This window comes from Phodopus roborovskii, unplaced genomic scaffold (genome assembly GCF_943737965.1).
Source record: "Phodopus roborovskii unplaced genomic scaffold, PHOROB, whole genome shotgun sequence".
Classification (NCBI taxonomy): domain Eukaryota; kingdom Metazoa; phylum Chordata; class Mammalia; order Rodentia; family Cricetidae; genus Phodopus; species Phodopus roborovskii.
In genome coordinates, this window is record NW_026126485.1 from 17,254,039 (window position 1) to 17,267,359 (window position 13,321).

Here is a 13,321-nt window from a genome sequence, read left to right on the forward strand (position 1 = left end):
ATCAGGGTATGCACCCCACACACAGTGACCCACTTCCACTAATAAAGCTCTCCTTCTAAAGGTTCCAGAACCTTCCCAAACAGTGCCATTAGCTGGGGACCAGGTGTTCAAACATGTGAGCCAATGAGAGATGCTGTGTGTTAATAATCACAACAGACATAGAAAACAAGATTGTGGAAGAAAAGGAGATATTTTTTTCATACCTTTGAGACAAAAGCATGCTTCATTTTTATTTTATTCTGTGCAAGTTATTTAGCAGCCCTGGACCAGTCAGTCTCAGCTACATGACCATGACCTTGGGTGGCAGCCTCTGTCTGATTTGCCTTTGTTGTTCTCTGAAGACTATGTTAATACTTGGGGCAGAAAAGGCTGGCTGGCAAGCAGAAACACACCCTGTAACTGATTTGATGACTTCTCTGCTCTACGCATGTGTGCACACGTGCACAAACTCACTAACAAATAAAGGTTAAAAACTAAGTTTCAAAAAAGAAAGGAACCCATTTGGTTGATTATATATTATGGTGGTTTTTGACTGGCTAATCCCACATTCATTTTCCAGTTTCCACTGAGCTTCTCTTGAAGATAACTCACCAGAGCATCCCCAGTCTGCTTTTCCCCAAAGAAGTGTTTTGAAACTCAAGTTTAAACCTCAGTCTTTGATCCTTATGTCAATACTGAAACCTTGTAGAAGGGTCCAGCCCAGAAGTGAGGGCCTCCTGGAACCCATGGAGAAGTTGTTGGTGTCCCATCTTCCTGCCTCAAACCTGATAACTATTTTTCACTTTTTGCTTTTTTCTTGCTGCTGTCCAGTGGGTCCTGTTAAGATCCCTGATGGTGAAGTTCAGATCACAGTGTAACCTTTCCATGCAAGGGCTCCAGCAGAGGCTGTGGCAGATGAAGCTGCTATTTGTGGATTTCAGGGTCTGGTTCAACATTTATGAAGCTCCTGTAATGTGTCCATCAGGACAGGTCATCACTTTCTTCACAGGGTCAAGGAAGTGGGATAAGAATGTCTGAAAGTGATAGCTCTTTAGCTTTCTGAGTGCACAGTGCTAAGCTGAACCCAAGATGCCTTTGTGGTAGAGGAAACATCTGTCACCTTCTTGCAAACTGAACCCAGTTGTGACCGCCTTACTGGCAAGAATTTACTTTGAACTTCCAGAAATTAAGGCTAGGACATTGTCTAGGCATGTCCTCTAGTTCACCACTCTGGAAACTGTAGGTCATTGGCCTTCCTAGTTGACCCTCTACTCTCAGACATGCATTTAGCATCTTGGGGAGAGAAGATTTCTTTTCCTGGGAGGAACATCAGCAAATGAGTGGGAAGCATGTCCATGGAGGAATATGACTGTTCTGACTCTATATAGAGGCACATCTGTGGCCCAGGCATTTCCTAAAGGCAAGGAACATTGTTCCTGGGGAGCTGGGGAGATAATGTTCAAACCAGGAGCCTATGGGGGCATTTTAACTTCAAAAGATATGATAATTTCTTGGGTATTTCTTTTATGTCAACTTGCCAGGTCTTCAAAGTCACCCATAGGGCTTTATTCATCATCTACCATCAGTTATTTACACTCTACCTGAAGATAGAGGTTGTTAAATAGTCACAGATGTATGCTAGATAGTTTGTGCTCATATCAGTTCTCTGGGGAGTGTATACTACTATCACGATGTCTAGAAAGTTACCTAGATGTAACGTGTTGATGTTGGTATCATGTTTCATGATACTGAGTCTATGTATTACTCTGCTAGGTGTTATGGGTGAAAAATACACACACTTTTAATTTAATTTTTAAAATTACGTGTGTGTGTGTGTGTGTGTGTGTGTGTGTGTGTGTATGTGTGTGTATGTAGTATGTAGGCCAGACATATGAATTCAATGTCTTCTTTCATTCATTCATTCATTCATGTTTTTAAAGTCTCAAGGCAGTTTTCTCCATTTGACTTCGCTCACACCGAAGTGAGCACCTCCACCTCATGGAAGACTCTATGGACATGGACATGAGCCTTCTTAGGCCTCAGAACTACCTTTTAGGTTGTGAACTAAAAGCTGACAAAGATTATCACTTTAAGGTGGATAATGATGAGAATGAACACCAGTTATCACTAAGAATCGTTAGTTTAGGGTCAGAGGTGAAAGATAAATTACACATTGTAGAAGCAGAAGCAATGAACTATGAAGGCAATCCAATTAAAGTAACACTGGCAACTTTGAAAATGTCTGTACAACCAACAGTTTCCCTTGGGGGCTTTGAAATTACACCACCTGTGGTCTTACCGTTGAGGTATGGATCAGGGCCTGTGCACATTAATGGACAGCACCTTGTAGCTGTGGAGAATGATGCTGAGTCAGAAGATGAAGATGAGGAGGGTGTAAAACTCTTAAGTATGTCTGACAAGGGATCTGCTCCTGGAGGTGGTAACAAAGTTCTACAGAAAAAAAGTTAAAATTGATGAAGATGAGAATGATGATGATGATTTTGATGATGAAGAAACTGAAGAAAAAGTTCCAGTGAAGAAATCTGTACAAAATACTCCAGCCAAAAATGCACAAAAATCAAACCAAAGTGGAAAAGACTTAAAACCATCAACACTGATATCAAAAGGTCAAGAGTCCTTCAAAAAGCAGGAAATACTCCTAAAACTCCAAAGGACCTAGTACTACAAGAAACATTAAGGCAAAAGTGCAAGCAAGTACAGAAAAAGGTGGTTCTCTTCCCAAAGTGGAAGCCAAGTTTATTAATCATGTGAAGAATGGCTTCCGGATGACTGACCAGGAGACTGTTCAAGATCTCTGGCAGTGGAGGAAGTCTCTTTAGGAAAATGATTTAAACACTTTGAAATATTCTGTCTTACTTAATTTCTGTAACAGTTGATAGATCTGGCTGTCCTTCTTATAATGCAAAGTGAGAACTTTCCCTAATTTGTTTGATAAATGTTGTCCAGGCTCTATTGCCAAGAATGTGTTGTCTAAAATGACTGTTTAGTTTTCAAGGATGGAACTCCACCCTTTGCTTGGTTTTAAGTATGTATGGAATGTTATGATAGGACATAGTAATAATGGTGGTCAGATGTGGAAGTGATAGGAAGACAAAAATATACATGTGAAATAAACTCAGTCTTTTACAAAGACCAAGTCTCTTGCTGAATCTGATGTTCAGCAATTGACTAGTTTATTTGTCTTGCCATTGAGCCCTTGGGATCCACCTGTCTCTGCCTACCAGTGCTGGGGTGATAGACATAGCACTATACCTACTTTTATGTTTTTGTTGGGGATATGAACTGAGGTTCCCATGCTTGTTCAATCAGCTCTTTATCCACAGAGCCATCTCCCCAGCCCACATACGCCTATTGTTTAAGGCCTGACATTAGGATGGACAACTCTGTGAATTCTGTGTGTCTGCAAGTTACTGTCATCTTTCGATGCAAGCATTTTTCCAGCTACATTTCCCTAGTGAAGGATAATTGGGGATTAGCTTTTGAAAGACCTCATTCACGTCTTGATTTTCAGAATCGCCACATGAAAGCAGTTGCTGAACCTGGGCCCCTGCTGTGAAAATGAAAATACTTGAGGATATTCTGTGGCTTTTCCATTATTCATGGCCATTGGTGGCAGAACACCATGGCAGCACATCTGCTCAAATCTTGTGATTACGGGTGGGGCCCTACTGCACTCTGGGTCTGTTTCATTCCCTACAGCTGTTCTCCAGCTTGATAAAATCTGAATGGTGCAGATATTCTGGCTGTAAAAGGCTCTCCAGACATATCAGTTTGTGTTATAAGCAGGGCTAGGCATCATTTTACATATCCCAGGAAACAATCTCATTTCTAAAGCAAGTTGTGGGGCTCAAGAGGTAGCTCAGTGGGTAAAATGCTTGCTATTCAAGCCTGATGACCCGAGTTTTGTTCTCAATAAATCACATAAAAGCCAAATACTAGCACAGATGTTCATTATCCCCTAATATAAGATGAGAAGAGACAGGAATATTGCCAGAAGCTTGAAGATCAGCTAGCCTGCTTATGTAGCAGTGAACAGCAAGAAAGACCCTGGCCTGAAACAAAGTAGGAGGTGAGGATCAACACCATAAGTTCTTTTTTGACTCCACATATGTGCTATGATGTGTCATGCACATGCACACATAGAAACATCACACACACACACCACATCACACACACATACACACACACACCACACCACACACACATACACACACACACCTTTAGTCACCCCATTTCCTGCAGATTTATAATGTCCCATTGAACAATTAAATGTCTGGGTGCTCTTTTGGAATTAGTTACAGACAAAATATGTGGCTTCTGTCTACAAAGAAAGGAAATTATTTTGTTGTTGTTGCTTGAGATAGATTCTCTTTATGTAGCCCTGGCTGTCCAAGAATTTGCTATGTAGACCAGAATGGCCTCAAACTCAGAGACCTGTCTTTGCCTCCACCTGCTGAGACTCAAATGATCTTTGTAATGTTAGCTGGGTTATGAAGGCAAGTCAGAAAGGAGGAGAAAAGATCATATATGGGTGTATTGGGCATCCTGCAACTCCCTTTACCTCAAGATTGTTAACTGGGGTTCTGCAGCCCAGGGGCCACCCTGGCCCATGTGGAAGTAAAATTGAACAACTACCACTTCATCTTTTAATGAGTGGCTTGTAAAAGACATGGTATCAGTTCTGTTCAGACTACCTGGGTATAGCAAATCTATTTTTATTAGGTCCACGAAGACCAAAATATCCTCATATGTGTGATGTGATGTAATCTCTGCATTTGGGGTGGGAATGCATACTTGAGAGTTAGCAAAATCATGCACAATAGCTGTTGGATGATTCAAAAGAATAGTCCAGTGTTCATAGGATGGAGAAATGCTATATCATCTCCTTGTAGATGCACAAAGACTAGAGATATTTCTGTGGATGTGTGGATCTATATCATTATTTAGTGAGCAGTAATGATGACATAGTCTCTTGGATTACTTGGATGAGGCATTGTTCTTTTGAGATCAAAGACTGAACCCAAAGACTGTTGGGAACAGATGTGGTTCTCCACCCTGACTTGTCTCTGAGAGTTGATGGGAAGCTTTAGTCTATTCTGTGAGGGGAGATGCTGCTCCCTGGAGGTGTCCATGCAGTTAAATGGAGCTTAAAGGAGGTGATGTGGAGGTGTTGGGCTGGCAGAAACATCTGGCCCACTGGGCCCTGGGAGATTTTGTATTCATTTGGCATCACAAGCTATGTTATGCAATAGTCAGAGGAGAATGATGCTGATAGGCATATGTAGTCTTCTTCGACTCATGCTCTTCCTCCTCCATCCTTCAGTGTGCCCTTCTTTTTATGACTTTGATGACTAACCTACTTGTGAGTGACAAGACCAGGAATGGTAGAAGGAACAGTCCTGCTGTATAGATGAGATGCTGATGTTGTATGAACTCTTGATATTGGGGACCCAGGGTCCCTGCCCATAAATACTCCAGATGGGCTCAAGAGAGGCCTGTGGTTTCCCATTGTCAGCTTCTGGAGATAAGAATGATGGCAAGAGTATAGAGTCCCTTATCGTCAATAGAGGATTCTTGAGTATGTATGTTAGCCAAAAGGGCTGTTAATAGAAAGTGGCCTGTTGTGTGTGTGGTGTGGATGTATTTGTATATGATTGTGTGTATAGATGCCTGCTGTTGTACATGTTGTGTCTTTGTGCATATGGGTGCTGGAGGTTGTCATTGAGTATATTCCTCAATTGATCCCCATCTGGTGTGGTATAGTACGTGAATTTGTGTCGTATATACATTTATGTCTGCATGTATATGGGCATATGCGTGTACATGTATGTGAAGGCCTAAAATTGATGTTAGGTGTCTTCTTTGATTGCTCTCCATTTTATTTATTGAGAGATGGTCTCTCAGATGAACCCAGAGCACAGGGATTGGCTGGTCTAACTAGCTAACCTGCCTTAAGAATCATCTATCATGGCCTCCTAAGTACATGATTTACAGGTGGTCCTATGCCTGCCTTGCTTTTCCATAAATTCTGGAAGAACTCCAGTCTTCATGATGACATACCACGCACTTCACTTACTATCTCTCCAGCCCTTCATTTTAGCTTTTATTGAGTTGGGGTCTCTCTCTAAATTGATTAGGTGGGCATGATCTAGGGTTTTTCTTGTCTCTTCTTTCCAGTCCTGGGATTGCAGGCACATATTACCATACCTATATTTTTCACCGGTGAAGGGGATCCAAAATCAGATCCCCATGCATGCACACACAACAAGTGCTTTAATGACCGAGACATCTTCCCAGCAGTTCAAAAAAGTACCCAACCTAAAGGAAAAGGGGAAACTCACTCACTGGATTCCAGTGCCTTGTTTCTACAGTAGGCTTAGCTCTTCCATTTCAGCTTTACCTTGAGACTCTTTCAACTGAGGAGTGACCAGAAACAATGGACCTAAACAAGGGACTCAGATATGAACTCTCAAGTCCATGCTTTATATTGCAAGGTAAAACCTACAAAGATTCTCCAGTCCATTACCTACTTAGATTTTTGTTTGTTTAAAAAGTAAGGAGAGGTCAATAAACATGTGTTTGTAGTTCACGGACACAAATGTTGATCTAGTGGCGTGAAATGATTAAAAAGTTCAGTAAAGCAAGAATTTTCTTAATTTATTTAACCAGATCAAATATTTGCTTAGTGACCTTTAAGTACCTTATAAGTGTTTGGGCACAAAATTGTAAGATACATCCTATAAATGAGAGCAAATCTGTAGTGTATGTGTGCATCTCTCCCTCTCTCTCTCTCTCTGTGTGTGTGTGCTCTGTGTGTGTGTGTGTGTGTGTGTGTGTTTGTGTGTATAGCATGTACGTAGGCATGCTACGTTTTTGGGGACTGTACAGATGGAAGTTTTTTGGGAAGTCAGAGATCAATCAGACTTAGGTGTTGTTCTTTAGGAGCCATTCACAGTCATTGTTTGTTTGAGGCAGGTCTCTCATTGGTCTGGAGACTCCTAGACAGGTGAGGCTGCCCCCTCTATAGTCTCAGCATTGGGATTACAAGCATGTGCCATCATCACACCTGGCGTCTTAACATAGCTCTGGGAACCAAATTCATATATGCAGAGAAAGTACCCGGAGATTTGAGCTTTCTCCCCAAACCCTCGGATTTGTCTGAGAACGTTCAGGCATGACAGGAAAGTCCCTAGTCTCTAGATCTCATGATGGTGTGTAGCACGGTATAGCTTTAAATCTGGGAGTCTCAGTGTTCAAAGCTTCCAGTGCTCGGCAGGGCTGCTGTCTCATTTGAAAAGTTGTACTCATCATTGTGCCTGGTGTCAACTCACCTGGTATGCATTAGGCTCCTGGGATGGGGCCTTCAGCTCTCAGGAGAAATGTACAGCATCCGTGCCCGCAGTTTCTGCTCAGGGGAAAGTTCTGTGACAAGGGTTCCATTCTGAAGCCACGGCCACTCACAGGAAGTAGGCATTTAGAATCTTCCGGAACCTTGGAGAGATTTGAAATTCTTTCCTCTGGGGTTTCAGACTGCCTCTCCCTATCCCCCAGAGAACTATATACTCAGTTCTTGGTTTTACCAAAGCAAAGTAATGATTAAATAATTCAGTAAAGGCCAGTATGTAGCCATTTGTCATGTCTACAGATACCAAGAAATCACTCAAATCAACTTCATTTCCTGTTTCCAGCACTGAAAAGTACAAACAATCCCCTCCCCAACAGTGAAATAAAGATCCCTGAGTGACAGGACCTGTATTACAATAGAGTGTGACATTCAAGGCCAGGGCAGGGCAGGGCCAAGCAGGCAATTTCAATTAAACAGCTTCACTCTTCTGTCAGGTGGCTCTTCTATTTACTTACGTTTTTTCCTGTTGGATTCTTAGCAAACTGGAAATACCTCTATTAAGTTTGAGAGAAAAATGTTGTGGGTAGCTTTTGAACTTTAGAAAATATTCATGTGTGGAGTATGCTCATTGTCTTGGGCTCTGTGATGGAAACTGGGCCTTTGGCGGTGCGTGTCGGCTTCCACACCTGTGTACTCCACCTATGTGGGAACTTCGGGAGTCAAGGATAGCTGAGCTCAGATTACTGATGCATCTGGAGTCCCGATCTCACCTGTAAATGTCACACATCTTTCTGTCTCCTTGATATTTCCCAATGCAGTTCCTGGTTTTGCTTCAAGTTCAGCCTGTCCAAGTTACAAATTCCTTATCCCTACCCAGACTGGCTTTTCCAGCTACATCTTGTCTCAGTTGGTGGAGATGCCAATTGTGCAGTGGCTGGAGTCAGAGAACTAGGAGTCTTTTCCCTAAACAGGGTCCCCCAGTGTCCCAAGGCCTGTACATCTTTCTTTGACAGTTAACTCCCATTGCTTCTCCCTCTGAAGTATTGTCAAAAGGCTGCAATCCACTCCAGAAAGCCATCGCAACCCTTGCCTTTCATTTGAACTGTTGAAGTAGGTCCCTGAGCGGACACCTTCCCCTCCTCTTCCTTAGTCCATCTCTCCACCTTTCCTCCCTCCCTCCCTCTCTACCTCCCTCCCTCTGTTTCTCCCTCTCTACCTCCCTCCCTCTGTTTCTCCCTCCTTCCCTCCCTCCCTCTGTCTCTCCCTCCTTCCCTCCCTCCCTCCCTCTCTCTCCCTCCCTCCCTCTGTCTCTCCCTCCTTCCCTCCCTCCCTCTCTCTCTCCCTCCCTCCCTCCCTCTGTCTCTCCCTCCTTCCCTCCCTCCCTCTCTCTCTCCCTCCCTCCCTCCCTCTGTCTCTCCCTCCTTCCCTCCCTCCCTCTCTCCCTCCCTCTCTTTCTCTCCTCCCCTCCCTCTCTCTCCCTCTGTCTCTCTCTCTCTCTTTCTTTCTTTCCCTAGTAAAGCCTTCTGGGTCAGCTTACAGCTCCAAGGCAGTGGCAGAGAAAGGGGCATGGGGCAGTCAGCCAATGGCAGGCAAAGACTTGTGTGAAATCATTCCCACTCCCTTCACCCTGATCCTCTGCAAACAGACCTGAAGGCACCACTCCCTGTGCACACATCTCTACCTGGTCCCCTTCTTCTCCAGGAAGACCAGGCTTCTAAACCTTGTCCCCAAGCTAGGGACTGATAGTTGCAGTTATGTGGTTATCTTTCCTGTCTACAGAAATCAAGAAATCACTCAAAGCAGCAATGTTTCCTGTTTCCAATATTGAAAAGTGTAAGCAGTGAACATCCCTGCAACCCTTAAACATGCTTTCTAGCTGTGACATCCAAGGATTTACCCATCCCTGGAGGCATTAGACTCTTGGAGGTCTTGTGGACATTGCAGTGGTTTTCTGAGATGATCTTCTATACTTGAAAAACCCCTTCCTGCTTTATAACTGTGCCTGTGTGGTATGACTGTCCCAACTTTCTTGCTCCTTCTTGGGACTCTCAGGATATGTAGTTCTTACCACTTACCATTATGAATGTTTACTACTTGTCTTTCATCTCAGGTAGAAGATCTTCCTAAAAGCTTAGGAGCCTTTCATGGGTACCTTTGAATTCTTACAACCAATGGTGCTAGAGCCATTTCTCTGGGTAAGGAATATTGTACCAAAGACAAAGCTTCGAGATACAAGTTGTGTAAACTCAGGCAAAAACGAAACAAACAAACAAAAAACCAGGAATGATAGTTATGATGCTCAGGATTTAGTGTAGGGGCTAGCATGTTCAAGAATGATAGACATGAATGAGTCAAGTCACCAGGTGAAACAGGAAAGCACAGTGTGTCTTTGACTGGTTACCAGAGTGTTGGGTGACATTGCTGTTCCAGAAGCTGGACTGTCTCACTGAGGACAAGCACAGAGGCTCACCTTCTCCAGGGAACTTTCAGGAAGTGCATATTTCATGCTGGCCCTAGGAACTTGAGGGTGACTTTTTAAAATGTGTTGTGTGTTGTGTGTGTGCATGCCTGCATGTGTGTGTGTGTGCACATGTGGGTATATGATATATATATATGTGTGTGTGTGTGTGTGTGTGTGTGTGTAAATGTAGGTACATCTGTGCCTCAAGTAGAAGACAGAAGATAACCTGGAGTGTCAGCCATCACCTACCTTGTTTGAGACAGATTCTTATGGTTTAACCGCTGCATATGCAAGACAAGCTGGCCTGTAGGCCTCCAGGGCTTCTCCAGTCTCTTCCTCCTTTCTTACTATTGGCACCCTGGGATTGTAGATGTGGGGCACTGTGTCTAGTTTTACACTGACCCTGGGGATCCAGTGTCAGGTTCTCATGTAGCAAGCACTGTATCCACTGAGCCATCTCCCCAGCCTAACTGTCACTCTTCATTATCTCCAATCTGCCTTCCTGACAATATTTGTGGCTTACCATCTATAATTTATAAACAGTATTTTGAGCATTTCTATGGATTGCTTCAAATAGTCAGAACTCCATTGAACTGTAGGATGTGTGCGGACTCTATCGTATGTGTCTAGCACAGAAAACACAAATGCCAGATTCTTGTAATTGCCAGCAGTCTCCAGCATTGGAAGAAGGGAGTGTTACTGTGGTAGCATGAGGCAGATCCATACTCTGTTGATCACAGCACCCATTTTCCTGGAGCTGACTGAGCCACAGAACTGACATTTGGGATGTACTCACCCAGTAAAATATTTTTATTTCACGGAGAACATTTGAAGTTTGGAAACATTGAAGTCGAGAAACTAGATAGGGACAGAAGTGACATTAGAATACAGGTGCTCTAGCTTTGAGGTCAGGGACATTCTTGAGAACCATATGGCATCTAATGGAGAGTGAGAAAGCAGAGAGAAGACATTATTCTTTCGTGTGTGTGTGTGTGTGTGTGTGTGTGTGTGTGTGTAAGCTCCTATGTGTGTGTGTAAGCTCCTATAGTGTAACTCCAGTTTATTGTCTTGAATCATTCAATAGAGGAGACAGCCTCAGGGGTGAGTCACTGAATTGGGGGGGGGTAGAGCGTGGAGAGGAGGCCATCAAGGAGATAATACTGCTGCCGGCTGTCAGAGCCACTGCCTGTGTGGCCTGTAGCTCTTCTTCAGTGATGGGCTGTCCTTGCATGGGCTGTTGGAGGTTGCTTCCTTCTCTCCCTCTTCTCTGGCAAGGAGCTCTTAGAAACAGGAGTTATTGAGAAACAACAAGTAAATAGCCCAGCCTCTTGTTGGAGCCTGCAGCTGCTGCAGCCAGGACTGAAGTAGCTGTTGTCAGAAGGTACTCTGGTAGTCTGCTGGGCTTCTGAGGGATGGGATGGGGTGGGATGGAATGGGATGGGTGCCACTGAACAGCAGAGCCTTTGTCAAAGTGACTGGAGCCCTGATTTCCAGAGGCACATTGTCAGGATGAGGTTAAAAAAGACAAAAACAAGACTCCCCCTCTTGCTCCTGTTTGTTTCATAGTCACACAACTTGGAGTGGAAAGCAACCAGAATCTCCCTTTATATAAGGTAAAGCAGGTGGCCTTATCCCCATCTGATTGTGGAGGAGAGAGGCTGTGACTCACTAGGGCTTAGAAGGAAAAACCCAGGCCTGCTTTGTCCTCACAGCCACATGGCAAGGTGTCAGAGAAAGTGGGGTGCCAGATAATCTGGGAGAGGTGGTGAAGCTCCTTCGCTGCATGGTCCTGTCCTGTCTGTTTCTCTTCTATCATGCTTGACTTGGCTGAGATTGATACCCGAATTGGGAGAAGGCTCCAGCAGTGATACATGCTGCAAAGCTTGAGACCCATGGGCTGTCCTCCTAGGCAGGCCTCCTCCTTGTAGAAGGCAGGGAATGTGCTCTGGCTGCTCAATGATGGCTATGGAATGCCTTGTTGAATCTTTTCTACTCCCAGAGTGTAAGCTGAGTCAGACACCTAACTCTAGTTTGAGTCCTGCCGTGTCCTCTACATAAGCATGTCAAACCAAGATCTCTCCATCACTGTGAAAAATAGCTAAGCGGTTTAATAGAGCAGAGATTTACTTGGGTTCACAGTTTCAGAGGTCTTAGTCTATGGTTCCTGGACCCCAATGCCATCAGTCTTTGGTGAAGCAGAAAAACAAGGGGGTGTGGCAAAAAAAGATGCTCAGATAGGAGAGACTGAGCTTGTGCCAAAAGCAAAGGATCCTCCCCAAGGAGTTTCTGAGGTGGACCAAGTTCTTTCAGTTGGATCCAAGTTTCCATCGTCTCTCTGTAGCCCATCAAGTTATGAACCGACCAGGGTACTGATCCATTAATGAGTTCAAAGCTTATATGATCCAAACATTTTTCAATACTACCAATTATTGTGACTATGTTTAGCCCAGGCTTTCAACACATGAGCTCCTGGAGAGAGTGATTATTATAACTAGAATGAGTACTGTGTGAGCACTTAGTCTACCCATTCAAAAGATGCTGAGAGTTAAATATTGTCATTCACATTTTGTAGAAGCAACCTGGTGGCTCCTTTGGCCTACAATCCCACAAGGGGGTGACTGTTTTAAGCCCAGGTCAGTCTCATTGGTCACCTTTGTTCATCACCCTGCCCCCAGTGGAGCAAATGCCCACATGCTCTTAGCATGATCTTTGTTATCCAGATGATCTCAAAGAAAGGGAAAGAAATACCTTGAGTTCAAGGGTTATACAGCATCTCAGTATAATGTCTCAACCTCTGTTGATAACTATCACATCCCTCCCCGCCTTCCCTTAAAGCAGGGCAAGGAAGATGGGAGGATGAGAAGGTTGTCCCTTGCTTTTGTATGCTAGTGATCAGGGATTAGTGGTTGTAATTTAGTGTCAAGGGTGGGTTCCAAGACCTGCCTGAGGCACACTGGTCCCTCAGCTACTTATGTGCCCATTGAACAGATTCATTCATTTACCCAGCTTCAGTTTTTCTGTCTATACAATGGTACTGATACCCTGAAGGTTGCTGTAAGATTTAAATGAATTAATACTTACAAAATATAAAGGCTGTTTTTGGCCTTTGGTGTGTGTTCAGTGAATATTACCCACTGATAGAAGTTGAGGCTATCTTTTAATTTTGGGGAAAGCTGTTCTTGTATAGAGACACTATCTTACTGTGTTGTCCAGCCTGGTCTTGAACTTGACATTCTCCTGCCTCAGCCTTTGGCACTCTGGGTTTAAAGGTATATGCAATGTGTTTTTTTTTTTTTTTCCTTTTTTGTTTCTTCCCTCAAATACTTCTCTGGGAGCTTGGATTTGGTTAGGTGGATAAGTGCTAGCTGTGCAAGCATGAAGACCCATGTTCAGATCTCCAGAACTCATATAAATGCTAGAAGAGCATGGCATCTTGCCTATAATTTGAGTGTGTGCAAGACAAGACAACAGGTCCCTGGGGCATGTTCATGTATTCGTGCATGCATGCACACACA

At 43.8% G+C, this 13,321-nt stretch overlaps 1 protein-coding gene and 1 pseudogene across 2 annotated transcripts in view; both read left to right on the top strand.

Annotated features, from left to right (window-relative positions):
* Camk1d (calcium/calmodulin dependent protein kinase ID) overlaps window positions 1–13,321 on the top strand; it is a 405,426-nt gene that overhangs the window by 191,163 nt on the left and 200,942 nt on the right. The window lies entirely within an intron of this gene.
* LOC127229847 (nucleophosmin-like) lies at window positions 1,974–2,819 on the top strand (annotated as a pseudogene).